This window comes from Geotrypetes seraphini, chromosome 2, assembly GCF_902459505.1.
Source record: "Geotrypetes seraphini chromosome 2, aGeoSer1.1, whole genome shotgun sequence".
Lineage (NCBI taxonomy): Eukaryota > Metazoa > Chordata > Amphibia > Gymnophiona > Dermophiidae > Geotrypetes > Geotrypetes seraphini.
Window position 1 is genome coordinate 21,940,064 of NC_047085.1, and position 27,178 is coordinate 21,967,241.

The following is a 27,178-nucleotide window of genomic DNA, read 5'->3' on the forward strand; positions in this document are numbered from 1 at the left end:
GTTTATGGTGCTTATAACCTATAGTTAGTGACAAATTGCACTTACATTCTAAATGGTAGGATTTGCATCGGCACTTTATATTTATATTCTTCTTTATATGTACAAGTGTTTTTCTGGTGCTATAGACTGCATTTGCACTTTATTTTATTCTTGTTATATTTTCTGCACTTTATATATATTTTTGTGACATTCATTGACCAGGTATTTTTCATTACGGTGCTATAGGCATTTGCACCTTATGTTCTTTTTCTGGTATATGCTTTGCACTTTATATATATTTTTATACATATCTTTGTGATATTTATTGACCAGATATCTTTCATCATGGTGCTATAGGCTGCATTTGCACTTTAGGTTGTATTTTAGTTACACACTTTGTATTTTATGAAGCACCTTGTATTTTGCATGATTATTTATTTATTAATTATTTATTAAGTATTTATGCATTTATTTTTTCATTCGCACTTTACACATAGACTCTGGTACACCACACATATTCTTTTATACATATATTTATAGTGTTTATTATATTTATTATATTCATTGTTGTTTCTCTCACAAGGTGTGTATTTAGGGACAGTATGTATGTGTTGCCCATTAAAACCCCCCTTTTCCTTGGTGAGAAAAGGTCTATCCAGTTTTGGGAGGTTGTATAATACAGTTTACATTTTTAGACACCTATGGACTACATGATGTATGAGACAATTCTCAATTAGACTGTGGTCTGGTGCTGGTCACCTCTTGAGATATCGCCTGAGCCAGAGGTCTATGTTCGTTTATGCACGAAGGGCATGTCCATTATTTATTTATCAATCTGTAGATTTGCCCCATCTCTTTAGACTTCTTCTCCCCAAGGATCAGGTGAGTTAGCCAATTCCTTTTCATCTTGATTATCTTTTGGATTTTATTGGCTACGATCCAATTAGGGTTTTTTACTAGTGTTGTTAAGTTACAAGACATTGAATATGTTTTTTGGGACCCCATTCAATTACAATAATTTTTGTTAGCTCGTGAACAGAAGTGAGATCCTAACTTTATTTTCTTTTATTTGTAATGATTCGCTGTTGAGAAAATTGGTAGGATGTCAGAGTCCTATATAATAGGGAATGATTAGGATTCATTTGAATTTAACCCATTTCTTTGTTTTCCTTAAAATTATGATAGTAAAATGCAAATATGTCTCCCCAAATATCGTGGGCTTGAAAAGGATTGCTTTGTATTGTAGAAGTGTCGAAAATTTTGAATAAGAAACCTTTTTTTTCTTTGATATCATTGGATATTGTAAATGTATTAAATTTATAAATAAAAAAATAAAAAAAACACCTGTTAATCAGTTTCTCTATCTCTGCCTGCTGGTAGATGTGTGCTATCCCATTGGTCTCTGGATTCATCTGCTAAAGGAAAGAAAATTAACAGGTAAGAACATAATTTTTCCTTACTCTTTGGAAGCTTCGGTCTGTGAGGGCATATTTTGATGTTTTATCATTTAGAGTTTTGGTACAGTGACAGTCTCTCCTATTAAGCCAGCTTGATTACTGCAATATTGCCTATTTGGCAATTTCTCAGAAGAACATGCAATGATTGCGAATAATGCTAAAATGCGGCGGTCAGGTTGATTTTTAGGTTGAAGAAATATGATCATGTAACACCCTCCTATCGAGTGCTGCATTGGCTGCCAGTGGAGGCGCGAGTAAAGTTTAAGTTTGGTTGTTTTTGTTTTAAGGTTTTGTTTGGTTTAGCTCCCAAATATATTACTGAGCTTTTCTCTTTTGAATCCAATAGACATAAGAGAAACTCACATCTGAATTTTGTTTACCCGCCTGTTAGAGGACGTAAACTTAAAAAACATCAACATCTTTTTTCATATCAGGCAGCGTTATGGGGCAAGGATTTAGAACAATTGTGTTTGCTTACTGATACTTATGGGGAATTTAGGAGACATCTAAAAACATATCTGTTTTTGAAGTATTTAGGCAAGAATTCATAAAGATTATGTAATATTCAGATCATTTTAGTGTTAATTGGCTTCTAACTTTTTTAGTTCTACACAATCTTTTATTGTATTTTTTTAAACTACTATAAACCGCATAGAACTTTACGGCCTTACGGTATATAAATTGATTATTATTATTATCTATGTCAGTATCTTATGCTAGAGTCTGGAGGGTATTCGATTCTTGGTGTGGTGCTCAGGGTATTTCGCCCTTCCAGGCTTCTCTATCTCACATTCTTGCTTTTTTGCAGGATGGAATGGCCAGTTTAGGTGGTGGCCATTGCTTGTTACAGGGTCAGGCTGTCTCACTCTTCCCTGGCATCGCAGCCTGATGTGGTTCGGTTCCTCAAAGGGGTTCAACGCATTCTTCCACCTGTTAAGCGGCCTTGTCCGGACTGGAGTCATAAATTGGTGCTTGGGGGATTACAACAGACTCCATTCGAGCCTTTGGCCAAGGCAACGCTGAAGGATGTGACACTAAAAATGGTATTTTTGTTGGCCATGGCTTTGGCTCGGTAAGTATCCGAGTTGCAAGCGTAATCTTGCCGGGATCCTTTTTTGAGGTTTATGGATTCCGGAGTAACAGTTCAGACTGTACCATCCTTTCTTCCTAAAGTGGTCTCGTCCTTTCATGTCAACCAGTCTCTCTTTCTTCTGGTTTTCCGGGAGGAGGACTGTGGTTCGCGGTTTCCTTACTTGCATTTGCTCGATGTCCATAGGATACTTTTCCACTATCTGCAGGTTACTAACGACTTTAGGCATTCGGATCACCTCTTTATGTTGTTTGCGGGTCACAACAAGGGTTTGGCGGTGTCCAGAGCTTTGATCACTTGTTTTGTCAGAGAGGCGATTTCATCCTCTTATTTGCTGGCAGGAAAGCAGTTTCCGGAGGATCTCTGTGCTCATTCGACCCAAGCAGTGGCGATGTCATGAGCTGAGTCCAGGGGGCTTGCCTTGGAGGAGATTTGTCAGGCAGCTACTTGGTCTTCCAAAAATACCTTTTCTAAGCATTACCGGTTGGATGTGGCAGCGCGGGTGGAGGCTGTTTTTGGCGCTTTGGTCATTGCGCCAAATTATGTTCTTGCCTGTTAATTCTCTTTCCTTTAGACGCAGCAGATGAATCCAGAGCCCCACCCATTTCTGTGTATTTGAGATTGGTTTGCATTTTGGTGTTGTGGTTGGTAGTTGTATTCTGTATAGTTCAAGTTTGTACTTGTTATGGGAAATAACTTTTTGTTCATACTGGTCAGTGTTCTCCCCAGAAATTTTTTCCAGCTGGGTGGCATGAAAAAGCAGCTGAGAGGGGCGAGGCGATTTGGTGTTGGGGAAAATTAAATGTATACTATTTTTATTAGTTAATTATTATTTTCCAATGCTCAATATGACTTCCTTTTTTAAGGTTTGACACTTGTGCCAGAATATTTTTACTAAATTTAAGAAGTATCCAATTCTAGAAGTGAATAATTAGATATTCACCCTCTTTCAAATGGTATAGAGGTTTAAAAAAGGGAAATGCGTTAATGAAGTCATTAGGTTCAATCTAGCCATTTATTTCTGCATAATTATAAACAACTAAAAAAAAATATAAATAAATATAAATATAGTTCATCCAGTCATACAAGAAATGGCTGTACAACACCTCTAATAATGTTTTGATCACTAGGTTCCTTCCTGAGTTCTCACTGAGGATATGAAATAGATGCTATCCCCACTTCCAGACCTCTTCCACATAATTTATGGAGAGGTGTTACTGAGCCTTGAAGGACACCTGTGTGATTGATCTTTATCTGCTTCTTTTTTATTTTGCTATAGTGCAAAATAAGAGCTAGGGCAAAACAGTAATGTAATGTAATGTAATTTATTTCTTATATACCGCTACATCCGTTAGGTTCTAAGCGGTTTGAAGAAAATATACATTAAGATTATAAATGAGAAGTAAGAAGGTACTTAAAAAATTCCCTTACTGTCCCGAAGGCTCACAATCTAACTAAAGTACGGTACCTGGAAATTAATAAAGAAGAGAAAATAAAGATGGTTGAAAAAAGAAAAATTCTATGTGAATTTATAGGATGGAAATTAAACTGACAGTGAAGAACTGTATGAAAAATACATATGGAATTCAGTTAGAGAGGGTAGGTTACAATCTATTTATGGTATTTGTTTAATTGGAAGGTGTTAAGGTGGGTAATTTGGGGGAAGGTTATCTGAAGGTAGGTGAATCTTCTGGAGGTAAAAGAGGAGGGGTTAAGATATTTGGATGAATTTTTTGAAAAGCAGGGTTTTGATTTCTTTTCTGAATGTTTTGAAGTTGTCTGATATTGTCATAAGATTGGAGATGGAATGGTTGATTTTTGCTGCTTGTGTTGCTAGAAGGTTGTCAAACATTTTCTTGCGTTGTGTGCCTTTGAGTGGGGGGAAGGCGAAAGGGTTCGATGTTCTTCTGTGTCTTGAGGTGGAGATTTGGTTTAAGCGGTTATTTAGATAGGAGGGGGAAGAGCCGTGTAATGCTTTGAATAACAGTATAGGTAAAGATGCAGGTAATAATTAGCAATGTATTAAAAATATTTTATTTTTATTTGCTTATAATGTCATTTGAAAGCTGCTTGATGATAATACAACTTTAATTTAATTCTTTATAATGTGTGTGTCTGTGTGTTGGGGGGTGACAACACCTACATCAACAGTAAAGTTAGAATAGGGTCATTAAATCCAGTGGTGTACCTAGTATATATGACAGCCAGTGCTGATCATTTTTTTAACAACCCCCTCCTCTATATAAAAAATATATTTTTAGTAATAATCCATGATTCACACAATAAGGGTGCATCTAGGAAAAGGTAGCATCTTAAACACTGCAGTGAGCACTAGAACACCAACACACGCATTGTAAAACTAAACAAACCAGATCCTACACAGTCAATTGATCCTGTAGTCGATGCTAACAGAAAGCCATGTCCTTTTTATACACACAGAACACAGATACACCCTCGCCCAATAAGGAATAATCACAAACTAAAAATAGAAATATGTAGACAAAAGTTAAACTGAACCAAGAAACCAGACTCTGCATACAATGCAACACCAAGAAACAGTGACACGTCCCTTAATACTCTGCAAAATATAAAGACAGTAGATGTAAATTTGAAAAAAACTTCTACAGAAGTCACCACTTTACAAATTAATAAATAGAAATAAAATAATGAGAAATTTGAAAATACCATTTTATTGGACTAATCCATTTTTCAATTAGCTTTCAGAGGCCAAATCTTTCTTCAAGACAATACAGTTTACAGCTGTTATGGTATCCTGTCCTGACCTGAGGAAAGGGGTTTAGTCCCCCAAAATTGCCTTGTTTCCATTTCCTATTGATAAATTTTAATCAATACAGTTACAATACTACTTGATTCTACGTAAAGCAACACAAATATTTTTTTTCTACCTTTTGTCGTTTCTGCTTTAGTCATCTTCTCTTCACTCTCTTCTTTCTATTCAGCATTTGTCCTCGCTCCCTTCCATGCAACATTTGTCCTCTCTCTTTGCCCCTTCCACCCAGCCTCTGCCCTTTCTCTACCTCTTCCATCTACTGTCCACCCTCTCTCTGCCCCTTGCATCCACTGTCCACCCTTTCTGCCTTTTCCATCCAGTGTCTGCCCTCTCTCTGTTCCATATGGTATCTTCCCTCTTTCTATGTCCCTTCAATAAACTCTATATCCTGTGCCCTTTCTCTCCTTTGTACATGATTTATTTCAGCTTCACCCCCTCTCCATTTTTTTTTTCTCCACCCCTTCCCTATGCTCTGGCATCTCTCTCTTCTCCTTTTCTTCCTTCCTTCTCACTCTACCCCATGGTCTGACATCTCTATCTCCTTCCCTTCTCTACCCCCTCTCCAGTACCTGCCTCCTGTCTTTCCCCTTTGGTCCAGGCCTCTCTCTTTCTCCTGTGAGGAGATCATGTTGATCTTGAACACTGAATAATTCTTCCACATTCTCCTTATTACTGTACTGTAGTCTGGTCCAGCAGACTGCTTTGGCACTATTACATGGGTAATAGTAAATTCGTTATGCATCAGCTTTACATTACATTACTGATTTCTATTCCGCCTCAACCTTGCAGTTCTGGGCGGATTACAAAAGAGACATCTGGACATTTCCAGGATGATTACAAAGAGACTTCTGGACTTTTCCAGAAGAGTTACAAGAAGAAGAACATTTCCAGAGGAGTTACAAGAAGAATGGTGTAGTATAGTTTAGGGCAGTGGTCTCAAACACGCGGCCCGCCAGGTACTATTTTGAGGCCCTTGGTATGTTTATCATAATCACAAAAGTAAAATAAAGCAGGTTCTTGATCATATGTCTCTTAAGCTATAAATTACAATATTATTATTAAGACTTAGCCAAAAGGAAAGATTTATAAACTATAAAGAGTTTTATGTCATGCAAAATTGTCATTTCTTTAATAAGACATTAACTATTGTTTCTGAGGCCCTCCAAGTACCTACAAATCCAAAATGTGGCCCTTCAAAGGGTTTGAGTTTGAGACCACTGGTTTAGGGAATGGAATACGGCAAGGAGGATTGGGCTATTTCAGTGGATATACAATTCAGGATGCTGTACAGATAGGATATAGTGCAGTTTCAGTATGTGCTACAAGTCTCTATTTCTTGTGCTGTGTTTTCATATTCACATCGTCTTCCCAATCCTTCTATCCTTGGAAATATTGTCTTCTGGATTTTTCCATTCTTGTCAAGAGCCTGCTGTGAGGCACAGGATTCCGCACGCAACAGCAGAACAGCTTTGCCTCGAGCTGTTTATAGGCAAACTGGGACGCTTCTCCTGCTCCTGGACCTTCCTGCCTCAGTGAAGAGAAAAAGGAAACGCGTGTTTTCACAACTCGACTTCCCTCAACACCCCTTTCCCCTTCTCGCGTCGAGGTCTATTTTTGAGAAGCACGTACGAGAGTGACACGTCTAGCTGGTGGTTCCTGTTAGTGGGAGAAACTGGCACGGTCTGAACCCCCAACAAGCAGGAGAGTGGAGTGAGAGCATATAGTGAGAGCCATATCGGGCGCGAGCCACAGTGAGATCCGTTTTGGGCCGCATGTTGTGCAGGGCTGGACTAAGGCAAGTTGTAAGCTTGCTTCCATCGCTGACCTATCTTCCATAGGTCAGCGACGGAGGGAAGCTTACAACTTGCTGCTCTTGCTTGCTTCGGGCCTTCCTCGTTGCTAGGTCTTGCCTTCACAGAAATAGAAAGTAGGCAGGACCCGGCAGCGAGGAAAGCCCGAAGCAAGCAAGAGCAAGTTGTAAGCTGACCTGTCTCCTATAGCGAACCCATGCTCCGGGGCTTCCCTTCTCTTGCCCCCCGGGATGTGACTTCCGGTTTCGGAGGGAATAGAAGGGAAGCCGGCAAGCATGGGGCATGAGTTCAAGTCACTTGCTGGTGTTAAAAACTAAAAAAAAAAAAGTCAGGCTCCTGCGATTCAGCTGATTGGGCCTTCCCTTTGCTCCGGAGTCCGGTTGAGCTGTTTGGGAGGGAATCCAAGAGCAGCTGAGCCTGCAGCTTCGCGAAGTCTTGCCAGCTCAGCTGATCTTTTTACTGTTATTGCGGGCAGTGAAAAGTTTTATTCCCGTGTCTGCGGCGATTTGCCCTATAGCGTCTCCATGGCCTGCGGGCAAACCGCAGCTTCCCACGGGGATCGCTTACTGTGTCATTCTCTAATACAGACACAGACCATGCAAGTCTGCCCAGTACTGCCCTTATTTCTTCAATATTTACTATTATTTTCTGATTCTAGATCCTCTGTGTTCATCCCACGGAGCATGGGTTCAAGTTGCTTGCTGGCGTTAAAAACTAAAAAAAAAAAGTCAGGCTCCTGCGATTCAGGCTGTGCCGAGTCAGCCCGGTAAATCTCCAAGCCGGTGAGAAGGTGTTTTTTGTTTTTTTTTCAATGTTGAGCAGAAGGCGGCAGCAGCAGCAGGATTGCGATCAAAGATTACAGCCGAGCGGTCATCTAAATTAGCTGGGCGGAGCGCCCGGCTAAAAGGCCCTAGGGAGAACTCTGCTGGTTTCTGATGCTTGGCCAAGAAACAATACTGAGGAACAGGAGCAGTTACATCCAAGAGGGACACCTGTTAATCAGTCTCTATATTTCCACCTGCTGGTAGATGTGTGCTATCCCACTAGTCTCTGGATTCATCTGCTGCGTCTAAAGGAAAGAAAATGAACAGGTAAAAATATAATTTTTCCAATTATTTAGTTACAACTTCACATACAGCAGATATATAGAACAACAAATTTAAGGAGAACAAGCAATAGTAGAAATTCCTATGTATGTGTTTTGGGTACTGAGCGTGGTAGCATGGCAAATGATGGGCAACAAGGATGCAAATTCACATATAAGATGTAAAGAACAACAGATTAAAGGGAAGAACAGCAACAGAGGGATGAGTCTCATGAACTGTATGGACAGCAACAGAGGGATAATTCTTATGAACTGCATGGAGGAATGAATACATGTTTTGGGGGCTGAGCCCAGTAGCATGGCAAACAATAGGCCCTATAAGTTGGAAACTTGGAATGGGACTCTAGTTCAAGGACCAGAGTAGTATGCTGAGAAAATATTCATTGGTCTTTCCCTGGCTACTTCCTCTCAGTTCTTCTGCCAGTTAGGGCATTTGTGGACCTAAAGGATTCATACTGAAACTCTGGTGTTTTAGCTGTTACTGTATTTGTGGGGATCTTTGTTCCCTTCTCGTGTCGAAGCTGATAAGAAGCCAAAGGAAATATATTTTTTTAAACTTGTCTTGGGAGCTGGGAACACTTCTTGCTCTGAGCACAGCACCCCTAGGGCTACTTAACACAGTACTGGTTTGCTGTCCTATATTAATGCTGTTGGTTAATTTTATTCATGCAGCTCCTTAATACAGAGCTTCACTGTTTTTTGGGTGTCTGAGTCTAGGTATTGCTTTGATCTTGTGCTGCTCTTTCATGCTGTTTTCTAGTTATGAATTTACTTGCCAATGCGTACTATGTACTCTTAGTTCTTTATATGAACTAACAAGGCTGTAAAAGTGTTTAAAAATCTGCTTAGTCAATAGAATACCAGCTGGGTCCAGAGCTGCATCACTCTGTGTACTAGTGATGTTACTGGAATATCAGGTTTTTCTCTTCCTTCATTTGCTGCTCAGAAAGGAACACACTACTTCTATGGACTAGTTTAATAGGACTCAAGGATAGAAAATTAGTAGTAGCAGATAAGAACAAATTTCACCTTTTGGACTTCCTTAACTTTATTCCCTTGCAGAGGGATTAAATTGCAGCAGCAGCTGTCTCTGCCTAAAAAAGAAACAGGGAATCTTCCGATCCTCTTGCAGCTTTATGGGGGGAGCTGATGAAGTAGCGGCTGTCTTTAGAAGCATTTTTATTTTCTTTTCTATGACTAGCCATTCTTTCTAAATGGGTGGCACTTGGGGGAGGCCTTCACTCCTGCTCAGTACTGTACCTCTAATTTTTGATGGGGACAGTGTGGCTGTTTGTTAGTGACAGTAATCTCTTGAATCTGAGAAGAATCATGTTCCACTCTCTTCTGAATTGCAGCCTACTCCCACTCAGGCTGTGGGAGGGTTCCTACCTACAGTTCTAGGGCCACAATCAAAATGCCCTAGGCAGACTCTTTCTGGGCTCCAGGCCCTTTCCTGTTTAGGGCTTTAAGTATTGAGTGCCTTGGGATCTGGCTGGGCCCCAGGATTCTCTTGAAGAACTCCGATCATAATAAGCATTCCAGGTCCTCTGGTTGAGGTTTGGATACTGCACTGTGCTAGCTCAACACTGGTTCTCTATGGAATAGAGAGTTGCGCGGGGACAGAAATCCCACCCGTCCCCGAGAGGAATCCCACCATCCCCACACGTCCCCGTGAGGAATCCCCTCCGTCCCCGTGAGGAGTCCCTGCCCGTCCCTATAAACTTCAGAAATAGTTATTTCATTTAATTATGCTACTGAATTAAAGGCTCTGGTAGAGACCCATTTATAAATAAGCAAAGACACTTTATTAATTTGGAAATATTAATTGGGAAGAATACATTCTTTGTAAATGGGTTTCTACCAGAGCCTCTAATGTAAATATAAAATATAAATACTCAGCTGATGAGGACCCCCAAGCTGTCAGCTGAGGACTTCCTCTGCAGTTGGCTGGGGGTCCCTTTTGCCAAGTTTGGCAGGCAGTAGTAGTGTCCCTGAGTCACAGATGCTGGCATCTCAGTGGCTCATGGATGCTGCCAGCGACTGCTGCGCTTGGTGGAGGGGAGTTCTGGTCGTCTCTAGAGGAGGTCCTCTGCTGGCGGTGCTTGTGGATCCCCACCAGCCACAGCAAGGGTCAGCAAGTACTTCAACACTGTAGAAATAAACCAGAAATGCATTTCCTTTTCTTTTAAACACAATACAAAGACATCTGCTATATATATTTCCCAAAGCTAACATATTTTAGTCAATAAATTCTGTTTGTTATCTTTGTTTTCTGGAGACTTATTTTTCCATCAAGTTGGTCCCAGTTTCTTTTTTCTGCTTTCCCATCTTCTGTTGCTGTCCATTGGTTCCTCCTACAATGGTCCAGCATTTATCCCCCTCTCATCCCCCGGACCATGTGCAGCATCTTTCGTCCCTGCCCACCAACATTCTTCCCTCTTGCATCCCTTTCATTCTGTCCCACTGTTCCTTTTCCATCACATTTCTCCGTCAACTGTACCTCACTCCTTCCCTATGACCAAAAATTCTCCTTTCTTCCATTCCCCCCATGTACACAATCATTTCTCTTTCCCTCTCATTGACACACCCACACCCAATTCTCCCTTTCTATTCTGTCCCCCACCTCAGCATCTCTTTCCCTACCTTCCTTCATCCTCTCTCCCAAGTTCATGCCTTGAAGTTCTGTGTCCAAAAACACACTCCCTCCTCCCCCTTCTGTGTCCCGTGTTTGCCTCCCACATTTGACCCCTTCTATGTCCCGCGTTTGCATCCAGATAACAGCAAGGGTTGGAGGCAGCTCGAGCCGAGAGGCTCGTCTTCTTTTCCTGCCTACAGCACTAACATGTAGCCGACCGGAAGTCTTCCCCCAACTTCAGAGCTGGCGTTGGAGGAAAGGCTTTGCATTAGTCACGTGCAGCGTGCAAGGCCTATTTGGAAATACTGAGTGCCCATGAGCTTGTGTCCTGAAAACTTTCTTTGCACGGCGGATCCATTTGGTCTCCACAAGCCACAGAATTGACGATTTCTCCTCCCCCCCCCCAAGTTATTATTATTATTATTTTTTTGCAGTAATGTTTTGCTCCGATTCACCCGCCATGCCTGTCCCTGGCACCTGGCACCGTCCGGCCTCTCCACTGCTACTCTTCCTGAACTGTTGGGTGGCGTGCCAGTTCCACGGGCAAAGGGGCATCTCCATCCAGGACCATGGCTTCTGCCAGCCCATCTCCATCCCCCTGTGCATGGACATCACCTACAACCAGACCGTCCTGGCCCTATATATTGAACATTTTTCCATAACTGGCATCACCAAAATAAAGCAGTAAAAGCCCAAACAAACCAAGTATGGTTGGGTTTCAGGCTAGCAGATTCTCGGGTGCCTTTTCAGTTACTGTTACCTGGTAATTAAGGAACTGCTGGGCCACAAGAACCAGGAGGACGCCGGCCTGGAGGTGCACCAGTTCTACTCGCTGGTGAAGGTGCACTGCTCATCGGAGCTCAAGTTTTTCCTCTGCTCCATGTACACCCCGGTGTGCACGGTGCTGGAGCAGGCCATCCCGCCATGTTGGTCCATCTGTGAACGGATGCGGTAGGACTGCAGGGCTCTGATGAACACTTCGGCTTCCAGTGGGCAGAACCACCGCTCCCCCGCTCTATGGAGCGGCCAAGTACGCCACCTCAGACCAGCCTTTCAACTGCTCACGGGTGCTTGGAGGAAAAGGACTGCAAGTGCAAGGCCCCGCACGAGCCGGCCAGAGGCGTATCCTTCAGCCAGGAAGAGATCTGCTCGCTACTGACTGGAGCCTTCTCTCCGATGCCAGTTCTGACGTCGGGGGTTAGACTTCCGGTCGGCTAGTGTGTGTGCTGCAGGACGCAGGTAGGAAAAGAAGAGGAGCCTCTCTCTCGCTGCCTCCAACCCCGCGGGATCCCCGAGACCACGAAGGGGGTCCCCACGGGATCCCTACGACCCGATGTGGCGTCTCCACGGGATTCCCGTGACCTGAAGGGGGAACTTACGGGTCCCGCGGGATTCCCATCGTCCCCGTTCTAGTGCAGCTCTCTACTATGGAAGAGTTAGGGAGCAGAATATTTGAATGGTGATGACCTTTCCTTGGGAGACTACTCAATGGAATCTGGAAAACTGTCCTAGAGGAAGGGAATAGTTACCCAGTATATTGTTAGGTTGTGGTTCCTAGCTTATAAATTCAAACTTCTATATGTCTGGCCTTCAGTACATACAAACCAAATAATTTTCAACAGCAAACAAACTAATAATAGACACCAAAATTTAAATGGATGACTGGTATATGAATTTTTTTGATTGAAAGAGTGTTTCAGAGCTGTAATGTAACTGTCCCAAAATATATTCTTTACATTTACATGCCAAACAGACTGGACATGTCAGCTGAATATTGGTGGGTGCTCCTTGTAACACTATCCATCATAGACTTGCTGGCATAAGCTGTCTCAGGAGGAAGTATGGAAGCACTTCTAAGTCCTTGAGAGAGCATGTGTATACCAGTGAAACTTTAGAATGAAGTTGGGGATATGAAAATTTAATCATGGGGAGATGTTTTTTCAGAGGGAGGGATCTTAGAGGAAGTCCAGCCAAAGCTAAGTTTTGAATTCATTAAATAATTATGGACATTGTGCACTCATCACCATTATTTTTTTTTGGTTTTGGTTAGAGCACTATTTGTTTAAAAGCATTTAAGAACCTAAATCCTGCAAAAATCTTTCTTTGCTGGAATCTTATTAGCCAATTTCATTGGTAGATTTTGAGTTGAAGCTGATGGCAAAAGTTTTAGCCAATCGTTTGGCTCTTTTGTTGTGAGCTGTGATTCATAAGGACCAGATGGGCTTGTGCAACATCGTCAGGCAGTCTGGAATATATGCAAGGCAATGATGTTTTTAATGGTTAGCCTTGATGCACAAAAGGCCTTTGTGTGCACCAGCCCTATCTGTGTCAAGTCTACTGTTTTTGGCAATAGATTCTATAACTGAAACATTAATACTTTTGCTATGATCTCTATATCACAATTTAAAAGTGCTATGGGTCTTCAACTAGCACATGGCTCATGGGGTTTCCCTTCTTTATGCAACACTACCACATTTGCTTTGTACATGAAACGTGGGAGTCCTTGACCTAAAGCTTTATTCATGACTAGCTAATAGCTCCTATCATTAGTTGATAATCTACAGGAAACCCATCTTTCCCACAAGCCTTTCCTGGAGCCAAACTCTTCTATGTATCTTTACAGCCACTTTAGGCCTGTTAAGTTGTAAATAATCCATTGCTTCTTCCATCAGACATATAAAGCTGCTGATAGAATTTTTTAAAATTTCTCCACAATTTCTGCATTAGTTTTATGAAGGGTCCCATCCACCCCAAAAATCTCTCTCACTAATTTGGAGGCTCTTCACATTCATAATTGCTAAGCAAGCAGTTTCCTTGCATTGCTGCTATGTTCCAGATAAGATCTCTTAGTCAATCTAGTAGGGAATTCAATTTTCTCAACCTCTAACACTTCTATTTTATGTCTAACCACCACCAGCTCTTTATATATAGCCTTACTGCCTGATTGAGCATGTGCCTTCTGGAGCTTTATAAGATCTAGTCTCAAGGCTGCCAACTCGGTCTCTTGGGTTTTCTTATGGGTAGATGCTAATAGTGGCCCCCTCATAAAGGCTTTCCCGATATGTCCCCCATATCATTCAAGGACAAAACTCCTTCCATGCAGCCTGTAGTTCCTCCTGCACTCCCATCTTGCCCAGCACTCCTATGTTTAACCTCCACAACCCCCTCTTTCTTGCCTCTTTTCTCTCTTCATTTACTATCATAAAAACCGCTGCACGATCTGGAAGTTGTATAGATTCAATCCCTGCTAAAAATATCTTACTTAAACATTGCTCTTCCACCAACAAAGTCTATTTGGGAACAGGAGAAACAGGAATACTCCTGAACCCCTGGTTTGATTGTTATAGTATTTTATGAAAAAAAAAATTAACTTTTGCTCTTATTCTTTCCTTTCCTATTTTTAAATGGAGTTCTTTTCTTAATTAATGTGAACTATACATTGTAAACCGCTTGGATCCTTTTTAGGCTGTTATGCGGTATATAAAGTTTTTAATAAACATTTCCTTAGCAACAGCAGCAGATGAATCCAGAGACCAGTGAGATAGCACACATCTACCAGCAGGTGGAGATAGAGAAACTGATTAACAGGTGGTCCTATTGGCTGGCACACCTCCTGCATCTTCAGTATGCTCTATCTCCCAGCAGGTGATGGTTGCTATTCATCTAGCTCCTGGATTCTGGCTGTGACTGGATAGTTATTTTCTCCTGTTGAGGTTTCTCTTCAGTGAGATGGCAATTTTATTTCTCCTGTTGAGGTTTCTCTTCAGTGAGACAGGGGTGTCCGGCTGAACAGAGCCGGCTTTAGGGGTTACACCTGCCCCCCCCCCCCCAGGTCCAGCCTCACCCTCCCTCCAATGATAGAGAGTCTGACAGAGTCTTGATTTTTCTATTCCTTCACTGTAAAAAAAAAAAAAAGAGACCACAGTCAGTGACTATTAAACAATTCTGCCCTCATAGTGCTGAGCAACCGGCATCTCCCGGCACTATCAACAAAGTTGTGAGTATATGTTTTATTTGCACTTCTTTTATGGTTTCTGGTTGTGGTGGGTTGCGGGTTCGGTGTGAGTCTACAGAAGTAATATGTTTTATATCAAACGCTATATTTTGTAGAGTTGTGGAAATGGTTTAGTGACTGACAAGTAAATTTAAATTTGTATGAAGTTTATTCAGTAAAGAACTTCGGGTGTATGAATAGAGATCTCCGTTGACGGAACTAGTGCCTTCCTGCATGTTGTAGGCGCGCACTTGTTTTCATTCTCTGGCAGCAGCGCCACAACGGTAGTGGAATTTCTCCCCGAGGCAGACTCTGCTTGGTAGTTCCCGCGCCCGGGTGGAAGTAAATATTTGGACGGCTCCGGTGTGTGTTCTTCACATAGCCGGTTCCTGACTGAGCGCAAGAGGAGTGTGCTTATTTTTCTAAGTTGAGAATGAAGCAGCATTCATTTATTTCTCTCCAATGTTTATTTTAAGCATTTTATACCATGACAGTGGGAAAAATATTTTAATAGTTGGCTCCGGGTAGGTTTTTAATGCATTGTTGATAGAGCCAGCTCATTTCAGCATGAAAAAGGCACGGGCTTGGGTCTCTGGTGCTAGCAGGAGCACTGCAGCGTTCACAGAGTTTATTTTGCAGCTGACTTAAGTCACTATTCCGCGGCTTCCCTGTTTTCGAGGTTCTACGCATCAGGAGTGTTTCAACAGCTTTTGCCACTGTTGCAGTGATATACTTTGTGTGTGTGTGTTTCCCCATTATCTCTGCTTGAAAAGATTTAACTACTTTAATTGCTACTGTACTGTTATGCCTCACAGTGCTTAAGAAAGAGATTCTGCCCTGTGCTCAGTTGCCCAATCTCATTTTTTTGCCGTTATGGGTCAGCAGAAGGCAAATTGCTGTACAGTGATGTCAGCGGCATGAGAGTACCCTGTGTTTCATTTGGGTATCTTCTTGTCTCTGTGACCCTGAAGGGTGTATCTATGTAGGTTTAGAGCAGAGGTCTCAAAGTCTCTCCTTGAGGGCCGCAATCCAGTTGGGTTTTCAGGATTTCCCCAATTAATATGCATGAGATCTATGTGCATGCACTGCTGTCAATGCATATTCATTGGGGAAATCCTGTAAACCCGACTGGATTGAGGCCCTCAAGGAGTGACTTTGAGATCCCGGTTTAGAGGTTTTCTTATTCTTTGTGCCTCTGTGCAGCGCTGTGTGTGTCTGGTAGCACTATAGAATTGATTCCTGAACTGTCTTTTCTATTTCTACAAAGCTTCTTGCACAGATTTCTCAGGTCGCCATCTTCTCATGGCACCTGCTAGACAGTCCCTCAAACTGGCAGGAAGAGCTGTGTGACTCCTTCTAACCAGCGACAAGTTACCTATTCTCCCAAACCCACAGAGTAGCAAATGCTATGTGGCTGTTGGAATCATCTTTGAAGCTCTCTTTAGGGATGTGAGCTTTATCTGATAACAATTAGGATGCAGATTATTTCCCATGGGGCGGTCAATGCAGCTTCTAGATTACGTCTAGTACGTCTTCACTTTAAAGGCAGTAAGTTTTTGGCTATCATTACATGGAGTTAGTACTGTTTCAGAATTCCAACCTATTCCATCTTACATTGCAAAGCTGGATTTTTTTGTGGGAAAGTTCCTTTCTTCTTCCAGAATTTACAGCTCTTGTCCAGCCGTTCCCCGACTGTCTGCTTTTCATTCTGAAGGGATCTTTACTTTCTCTGGTAACTCTTTATGCTTTCTCATGAGGGGGGAGACACTATGATGTCAGGTCAGGGGGCTTTGGACATTTTTCAGGATGCTTGCAACTTTGAATCCTCCTCCCATTTCAGATTCTTTCTTGGAGTGACCATGTATTGAGCTTCCAAAGGTTACGTTCATGTGAGACCCCTTTTAAGTGTTACTGGTATTCAGGGCAGTAGTTTTAGTTCTTCCGGAAATAAGGGAAGTTATTCCATTTACTTCATAGTGCCTAAGACGAGGGAATTGGTCAGACAGGGGCTGGATCTCATTCTGGTAAATTAGTTTCTCAGAGTTAAACCTGAGAAAAAACTGTGAGAATATTTACAATTTCCCTATGGTCACTGAATTTGCTCTATCTTTGCTTAGCTCTCATTGAGCAGCGCTATCAGTTTTGGCAGATGCCATTTGGCCTAGCCACGGCTCCATGAACATTTTAGGAAATGAGGGCAGTAGTGGCGTTTTGGTGCAAACAGGAGATTCAGGTACAGTGGAACCTTGGTTTACGAGCATAATTCGTTCCAGAAGTATGCTCGTAAACCAAATTGCTCGTATATCAAAGCGAGTTTCCCCATAGGAAGTAAGGGAAACTCGCTTTGATCCGTCCCACCTCCTCCCCCCCCCCCCCCGAGGCTACCGGCGCTGCTCCATTCCCCCCCCTTGAGGCCACCGATGCTGCTCCATACCCCCTCCCACGATCCGGAGGCAGCGTTTAGTGCTTCGGTTGTTGCGGAGGCGGCGTTTGCTTCCCACCCAGATTGAGGATTGCTTTGCTACATCCCATTGGTCTCTGGATTCATCTGCTGCTGTTGCTAAGGAAGGAAAAATTATGTTCTTACCTGTTAATTTTCTTTCCTTTAGATGCAGCAGATGAATCCAGAGCCCCACCCTTTCTGGATATTGACTTTCGGTTTTTTCTTTTGCAACTTTCGAAGTCTGTTATTATCGATAGTTGTATTCTGTATTATTACCTTTTGAAATTTGTTATGGGAAAGAAGTTTTTTACATGCTAAGCATATTGATGGTTACGGATGCTTGGGCAAGGAGCAATACTGAAGATGCAGGAGGTGTGCCAGCCAATAGGACCACCTGTTAACCTGTTTCTTTATCTCCAGCTGCTGGTAGATGTGTGCTATCCCATTGGTCTCTGGATTCATCTGCTGCGTCTAAAGGAAAGAAAATTAACAGGTAAGAACATAATTTTTCCTTATTTTCTCCTCCATACATCCACAAAAGCATTTATATCCATAGCATCCCGCAGGACCTTTCCTTCTCTTTTCCATCCCTTCCCAGATCTCCCTGACCTATCCAATTCTCCTATTACACAATTTAGAACACTTCTAATTATTTTCACTCCCTTGGCCACTGAATCAAACAACTTAAGCCAAATTATAAAAAAAGAATCTTTCTCTCCATTGAAGGCATATAAATTCAGGAAGCTCACTTCTTTGGGCCTGATTCACTAACCTGCCTGATCGTGACCGATCCTTGTCCGATCCAGACAGGGCCGATCGATTCTGCAAACAAGAATGTTCTAATGGCCTCCATCCGCCGACACAGATCGCTAGGTAGCGATCTCGACGCATTCGCAAACCATCTACTTTGCCTGTAGATGGTCTGTGCATGTGTTTGCTGTCTGTTTTTTGTTTTACTTTTCTTTACTAGGCTCAACTCACCTGCTCTCTGCTGCCCTTCCCTGTAGTACGAGCCCATGGTTTTAACCCGTGGGTTAGGGCAGGCGAGTCGGGGCAGAGAGCAGGGAGCAGGGCGGACAGAGCAGGAGAATTGGGGCAGAGAAGAGAGCAGAGAGCTTGGCGGCCAGAGCTGGAGAATCGGGTCAGAGAAGAGAGCAGAGAGCTGGGTGGCCAGAGCTGGAGAATCGGGGCAGAGAGCTGGGCGGCCAGAGCTGGAGAATCAGGGCAGAGAATCGGGGCAGAGAAGAGAGCAGGGTGGCCAGAGCAGGAAAGTCAGGGCAGAGAGCAGGGTTTTAGCACAAGCGACTTATCCTCACCAGCCGCTAGTTTTTTTGATCGGCCAGCCAGTCGGTGTGCCAGAAGAAGTTTTGTGAATCATGTCCTTTCTGCTTTGCATGCTGATTCCCCTTATTTGTATGTACGGATCGGGATCGGATCAGTACACAGGTTAGTGAATCAGGTTGGAGGGAAATCGGGTCACAAAGGGCTTGCAAACTGATCGGTACACGATCGGTTTGCTTAGTGAATCTAGCCCATAATCCCTTATTCTACCTGTGACCCATACTGCCCTTCCCTCACTATCCCGCCCCTCCTCATATTTAACAAAAGATAAATTTTTACAAAGGGGGATTGCTAGCTCCTCCTCTTTTTACTATTGAAGGAATACACAATAACCTTCACATAGCCTCCCCCCCCTTTGTACTTAGCATGTTCCAGCTCGAGGAGCTTGGTCTGCAGGAGAACCACATCTGCTTTCAATTTCTTCAAATAATTTAAAACCCTCTTACCTTTTACTGGACCATTTAGCCCAACCATATTTTAAAAAATTACCTTGAGACCCATCCTTCCTTTCCAAACAGCCCTGAATGGAAACCATCCCCCATACTCATAAGAACATAAGAATTGCTGCTGCTGGGTCAGACCAGTGATCCATCCTGCCCAGCAGTCCGCTCACGCGGCGGCCCTCTGATCATGGCGGCTACTTGAACGAACAAGGCAGCACAGGGTCTTTCCCTCTCTGCCAAGAATCAGTCCAAATCTGGTCCTGGGTGATTCATTGCAACATTTTCCTCAAGGCAGTTTATCTAACGGGGAAGCAAAATGTCATAGCAGACTTCTTCAACCTCATCTTATGACAGATATTCTGTGATTGGAGAACCTCTAAAGTAGACCTCTTTTTTTCCCTCCACAACCATAAACTACCACTTTTCTGTTCTAGACTCCTCACTCCCAGTCATCTGGAATCAGATGCTTTCTTCCTTGACTGGTGAGACAAGTTTCTTTGTTTTCCCTACAATTTCTCTAGTCGGGAGGACTCTACTCAAATTCTGCCAAGAACAGGCCATCATAATTCTCATAGTGCTTTGGTGGCCACACCAATTATGGTTTCCTTTTCTCTTACAACTCACTATATGAGAACTTCAGCTGTTTCTAACATTGCTGACACAGAATGAAGGTTCTCTCCTTCATACCAGTCTATGTTCATTAGCATGGTATCTATCTCCCAATGAGTAGATGCTAAACTAAATCTTAAGCTTATATACTGCATCTTCTCTATAAATATAGAGCTCAACATGGTTTACAAAAATTAAAAGGGAAGTACAGTGAGAATTGATGGTAGAGGGAAGTGGAAATTACATGTTTGAAAATAGCACTATCTGCTCCAGTGTCAGCTATCATTGAAGCTTTTAGAAAACCTTCCATTCAACGCTGTTATCATTTCAGGTGGACTCGCTTCACAGTCTTGTGTAATCTCTACTCCTTGGAACTGACCATTTGTCCTAGACTATCTCCTATACCTTTCCAATTCTGGACACAAGACTACTTTAGTCGAGTACATATCAGTGCAATTAGTGCTTTTCATTTACCACTGGATAAGAAACTATAATCCTTTGGTTTCCTCGCCTTCATCTCTTGTACATCTTACTTGGAAAATGGCCTTCCTTATAGCTATTAACATCTGCATGCTAGGTTAGTAAACTTCAAGCACTCCTTTCAGGTCTACCCTATACAACTTGCTACCATGACGGGGTAGTTCTTCGCACACATTCCAAGTTCCTGTCGAAGGTTGTCTCAGAGTTTCATCTGAACCAGTCCATAGTTCTGTCTCCTTCCAAGACCACATTCTTACTCTAGTGAAGCAGTACTCCACAGATTAGACTGTAAACCTGCTCTTGCTTACTACTTAGATTGGACCAAGCCTCATAGAACTGCCACTCAAACTTTCCTCTTGTTCGATCCTAACAAACTCGTAGCTTCTGTCACCAAGAGAACCATCTCCACATAGCTGGTGGACTGTATCTTCTTTGCCTATACTCGGGCTGGGCTGATGCTTCAAGGCCATGTCACTGCACATAAAGTTTAAGCAATGGTGAATTAAGTAACCCATCTATGTTCCACTCATATTGACGACATCTGTAAAGCAGCCACCTGGTACTCAATTCACACCTTCACATCCCATTACTATTTGGAGAATCATTCCAGTCGAGATAGTCACTTAGTCAGTTCAGCCAAGCAGTTCTACAAAATTTATTCTCTACTCAAATGCCAGCTTCCCTCCAAACCTTTTGGTTTTGCCAGGCTCATGGTAGTTGTCAATAACCCTCTTCTCAGAGGCATGATCCTGGCAACTTGGGAGTTCCACATGTGAGAATATAATGCCTGCTGGTCCTTAGAGAAAGCAAAGTTACTCATTTGCAGCAGATGTTCTCTGAGGACAGCAGGTACATATTCTCACAACCTTTCTACTTCCCTTAGCTGACTTCTTAGCTATCTTACTGAACTGCAGGTCCCTCAAGCTGATGTCGGTCAGGAAGGTACTAACACGCATGTGATATAGGTGGTCTTAAAGTTTTAAATTGACAGTACACTTTTGACTGTCTGTCCCAGGTTCCGTGGATGACATTACCCACATGTGAAAATATATGCCTGCTGTCCTCGAACACCTGCTATAGGTGAGTAACTTTGCTTTATATGCTAAGAGACTTAATTTGATTTTATCATCTAAGCATCATCCTATTTTGAGGTCTACTTGATAAGCATGGAACTGGTTGTGCAAAAAGGTCAAGCTTTTGCCTCATTCTACAGTATTCCTCTTTGGAGGAAATAAGGAACTCAATTCAAGTCATATCTAAAATGCTGGTATGACAAATGACTTGAGTTTTGTGCGCGATGTCACTGATGATAGGCATATGCAGTCATTTGTAGCATTCTTTACAGAAGGCTACATGGGACATCAGGATTGGTATTTGTATTTGCAAGAGGCTCATTATGTTGTTTCCTTAAACGCCCGGATGTTAAACAAGGATGCAGCTGATTTGATTTCAGAGACCCTCACTTTAGCTAGAGACACAAAGGCCAGTTTATCTTTTTACCAAGTCAACTTGCATAATTTGGACCCAGCATGGGGCTATAAGAGAGATGGCGGCTGCATGAAATTCAGAGCTTTCATCCTCGAAGCTGGTGACAGTAGAGGGTATCTGCATTTTGATGAAAAATATTAATATTTAAAACAACCCTAGAAACAAAAAAAACAAAACCCCTCACTTGCTCTCCACTTTTGCAGGAACAACAGTTTTTGGGTGGTTTTTTTTTCTGTAGATGTATATTTTACCTTATCAAGTTTCAAGTTTATTTAGTCTTGATATACCACTTTAATTACCAAAGCGGTTTACATTTGTACAAAAATAAAAAAATTTTAAAATATAAAGAATGGAAAAAAGACAGGTTGCACGATCATTACAGACAAAACATGCAACAAAAGGGAGATGGGTGGGATACATTGCATAAAACTAAAAAGAAAGGGAAATGGGGAGAATGAGAGGGAAACAGGGAATATCTGATGTCTGGCTATTGTCTGAGTCTTGTGAGCAAGTAATCCTAGGAATAGATCTCGTAGGCATTTTTAAAGAGAGAGGTTTTGAGGCTAATAGAGCTCAAATTGCAGAGACAGCAAAATGTCCCAAATGTCAGAGTATTCCTGCAACATTGTCACATGTTTTGGACTTTTTAACAGATTCGGTTGTTTTGGAGAAAAGTTTTGGCTGACTTTAGCATTACAGTATTCTGTATAAACAGTTGCCTTAACAAGCGAATATACAATTCTTTTCCAATTTTATATCCCTGGGTACGAGGAAAGGCACCAATGCTCTGTTGCACAGAGGTTTTCTCTTGGCGAGGAACATAAGAATAGCCTTATTGGGTCAGACCAATGGTTCATCAAGCCCAGTAGCCTGTACTCACAGTGGCCAATTCAGGTCAGTAGTACCTGACCAAAACCCAAGGTGTAGCAATAATATTCCATGCTACTGATACAGGGCAAGCAGTGGCTTCCCCCATGTCTTTCTCAATAACAGACTATGGACTTTTCCTCCATGAACTTGTCCAAACTTTTCTTAAAACTAGCACTTAACTATTCTCTGAGTGAAAAAAAATTTCCTCCAATTGGTTTTAAAAGTATTTCCCTGTAACTTCATCGCGTGTCCCTTAGTCTTTGTAATTTTTGACGGAGTGAAAAATCAATCCACTTGTACCCGTTCTACTCCGCTCAGGATTCTGCATGTTGGAGACAGCCACAGCTACCTTCGTTAATGGACTGGAGAAATTAAATATTTCAGCTGTTAAGATGGGAGAGTTTGGATGCCCAAAAGGGTTTGCCCACTGCATGGAGAACTTTACAGCAGACTTGGACTCCAGTATGGGGAAAATCTTCCTTTCCTTGCATGTAGTCACTTATTGAACTTGCAATTTGGAGCTTTATGGGCAGTCAGGGAGTGGAGGGGGTTAATTTACAGGTTTGTTTATCATTGACAAAAGTGACAGGGTTGCCATGAAGGAAAAACATGGTTCAATCCTGTTTCTGAGGGATGGGAAGGTTGGGTGATTTTAGTGATAAAGAAATTGTATAGCACCAGAGCACTGCGTGGTTGTTAAATTGCTCGATGATATATGTTGATGTGGTTCATTTGAATAAAAACATAAATTTAAAAAAAAAAAAAAAAATTGAGAGTCTATGATGATTAATGTTATAAGGAGTGTCGACTGATATTCAGCTGACAACATGCTGAGTCTGTATGGCATGGAAATGTAAACGTACATTTTGGCACAGTTTCATTACAGCTCTGACACCCTCTGTCATTAAAAAAAATTATATACAAATTAGCTATTCTTTGGTGCCTTATTGTTAGTTTGTTTGCTGTTGAGAGCTATTTGGTTTATTTGAAATATGAGTACTCTCTTATTGAGGATGTTTTTTACAGCTGGCCTTTAGTACAGACATTCTGTAAGTCTATTCCAGTGGTCTCAAACTCAAACCCTTTGTGGGGCCACATTTTGGATTTGTAGGTACTTGGAGGGCCGCAAAAAAAATAGTTAATGCCTTATTAAAGAAATGACAATTTTGCATGAGGTAAAATTCTTTATAGTTTATAAAACTTTCCTTTAAACAGTTAAAAGGAAAGATATATAAACTATAAAGAGTTTTACCTTATGCAAAATTGTCATTTCTTTAATAAGGCATTAACTATTTTTTTTGCGGCCCTCCAAGTACCTACAAATCCAAAATGTGGCCCCACAAAGGGTTTGAGTTTGAGACCACTGGAATAGACTTACAGAATGTCTGTACTGAAGGCCAGCTGTAAAAAACATCCTCAATAAGAGAGTACTCATATTTCAAATAAACCAAATTTCATTAACTATTTTTTCTGCGGCCTTCCAAGTACTCTATTTTTTCTGCAGCCCTCACATTTAAAGTTTAATATCTTTTCTTTCTCAAAACTGACACATTTCAATCACTATATTGAAAATAAAATCATTTTCCCTACCTTTGTTGGCTGGTGACTTTATTTTTCTGTGCTTTCAACTATGTTTCCAGGGCCTTCTTGTCCTTTGACTGTTTTTCTCTCCGTCTTCACTTTCTGCCTTGCATCCATCTTTGGCATTAACTTAATGTTCAATTTTTCTGCTTTCTTTTCAAAATCTACGTTTCCATGTCTTACCTTCCCTTCCTATCTCTCTCTTCTTCCGTCCTATTTCCATGGTCTGGCATCTCGTTCCTTCCTTTCTCTTCCTCCCTCCTTCCTTCCTTTCCCCTGGTCTGGCATCTGTCTCCTTCCCTTCCCCCATGCCCTGGCATATCTCCCTCCCCCTCCATGGTCTGATATCTCCTTTCCTTCCCTCCCTCCCATGAACTTGGCTTCTCTTGTTCCTCTCCTCTCCCTTGTCTTCCTTCTCCTTCCTTCCCTCTCTTTCCCCAATTGGGTGCAGCAGCAACAGAAGCAGCATTTCCCTTTCCCCTTTCCTGTGCAGCAGAAGCATTTCTCTTCCCCTTTCCCTCACTCTCCCTTTCCCTGTACAGCAGCAGCAATAGCATTTCCCTAGGGTCCCCCTTTCCTATGCAGCAGAAGCATTTCTCTTTCCCCTCCCCTTCCATTCTCTTCCTTGTGGAGCAGCAGGGTGTCTGGCCAGCTCAGTTGATCGTTCCGTTCAAAGCCGCGGGTAGCGGCTCCTCGCGAGATCCACACCTGCGTTTCTTTAATGTTGTGAGGTCAGAGAGGCTTCCGATGCAGGAGTGGATAGCGCGAGGAGGCGCCAACCCGCGGCTTTGAACGGAACGATCGACTGAGCCGGCCAGACACACTGATGCTCCAAAAGGAAGGGAAGGGGGAAGAGAAATGCTGTTTTGATCGCGTCCAGACTGCGGGCTGCAAAATAGCACCTGGAGAGCCGCATGCGGGCTGCGTGTTTGAGACCGCTGGTCTAGAGCATGTTTCTTCGTCCATTATAAAGGTATTCTCTTTGAGGGAGGGTCTCGGAGGTGTAAATTTGTAGGAACAAGCTCTGAATACCTGAGTTAAAACAGTGTGGTAGTCATGTTAGTCCACTTTTAAAGGTAATAATGAGTAGATAGACATAAAACAAAAGAACTAAGATACTTTTTTTTTTGGACTAACTTCATATTTGTTTTGATATCTTTCAGAAGTAACCCTTTATCTTCAGATCAGAAATGAGCAAATGTTGACAAAAATCAATATGAGGAAGAAGGGGGTGGCTTGGGTAGTGGATTTCTTTGGTGGCATTTCTGGTGGGGGAGGGAGAGGAAGTATGTGGCCGTCGGTTTCTATTCTTGGTGGCTGGCTTGATAAAACTTTGCTCCTGCTGTGGAAAGCAATGAACAGTGTTGGGAGGGGATGCGTATACACTACACAGGAGGCCCAGATTCGGTGTGAACGACTACCACTTTGGTGAGGCTGGCGTAACTGCCTGCTGCCTTTGTGTGAAGCCTGGCTTCCCTGCACAGGAGAACTCCTGCCACTTTATTCTGATTAGGCCTGTAGGGATAGATGGGCTCATGTAGGTATGTTGGTGAGCCATGATTCCCCCCCTTCCCCTGGAGGGAGGTTCTGGAACGGGTTTCATCTGTATCTGTTCCTGGGGCATAGGGTTGCCAGGACCAATTCTTGTCTGGACATCCTTAGCACTCTTTTTTTCCCTTGAGGGCAGGTGTCTGGGTGGTGGACACTGTCCACACATCAGCTGGAGCTTTTGGTTATGATTGGTGTTGGTTGTGGACGGGGTCTGATGGCCTTGATTATTTTCTTTACTTTTTTTTCCTGTTGAGCCCTTTGAGGCAGTTTTCTGCATTTCTAGCACTCTTCGGGACAAGCTGAATTTGTTTCTGGCAGTTCAGCTCTCACCTTTATCTGGGTTCAGGACCCAGCCCAGTTGCTGGTTGTGGAGTACTGTTCATTCCTAGCCATGGGGCAGTTCCCCATCTTGGAGTGTAAAGCACTGCCCATTTCTCGAGTATAAAGTGCATTTTGGCTCTGTCTGCATATCTGGGTACAGTGCACCATCTCCTCTATAGAGGTCATTCGCAGCTACATCCCTGGAGATCCAGCCCAGCTGTCTGTATTGGGTGAATGTGGCTCCATTGCTGGAAAACGAGTGTGGGTCCCTCTCTGGAAGGTGCTGCAGCTTTTACTTGTGAGATGGAGCACAACTCCATCTTGGGATCTTGCATATATTGTTATCTTTGGATTCATGCCGTTCTCAGCAGAAGTAAAACATTTTTCCATTTCTGCATATTGAGCCTTGCTCCATCTTGGAAGCTAGTGCATGTCTCCTGTGAATTTTTCACTGTGACTACAGCTCTGTAACATGTGCCTCCAGCTATGGAGGCAGAGTGCACCTCCATCTGTATATTGCAACTTAGCTCTCTTTCTGGATGGATAGCCCATCTCGTGCAGCTACATCTTTGGATGTGGAGCTCGAATATAAACTGAGATTTTGGGGCCCAAAATGGTGGGGTCTATGTTTATATTCAGGTCCCACCCTCTCTCGAACATGTTGTAGGCCTCTGATGGGTCTTCTGTGAGACCTGGTGGACCAGCAGTGGCTGGGACAAGAGGGATCCCTCCAGTCCTGGCCCTCCAGGTCATAAACAGGCCTGGTGGAGGCCTGCAGGACATCGAGGGGGAGACAGGGTACAGGGCAGGGAGGGGGGCTGGGTGGAGAGCCAGGGAGGGAGGGGAAACAGGATGGAGAGCCTGGCAGGGCAGGGAGTGAGGGGGACTAAGTGCAGAGCCTGCTGGGGAGGGAGTGAGGGGGGGGGCAGGACACATGAATATTAACCCCTCCCCGGTTTTATATTCAAGTCAACCTTTTTTCCTCCTTTTTTTGGGGAAAAAAGGTTCCTTGCCTTATACTTGGATCTACTTATATTTGAGTACGGTAATTTCTTCAAATGAAATGTTGAAATAATATATGGTAGAAGTCTTATCCATGGACCACCTACCTCTCTCTCCCCCAAATTTCTAAATCTTATTATATTCCTGCTTCTATTAAAGAAACTATTTTAGGAGGAGAGTTAAATGA

The 27,178-nt window shown here is 42.7% G+C and overlaps 1 protein-coding gene across 14 annotated transcripts in view; it reads left to right on the forward strand.

Annotated features, from left to right (window-relative positions):
- The window catches only part of PTK2 (protein tyrosine kinase 2), a 779,173-nt gene that overhangs the window by 44,878 nt on the left and 707,117 nt on the right, over window positions 1-27,178 (forward strand). The gene's annotated exons all lie outside the window — the stretch shown is intronic.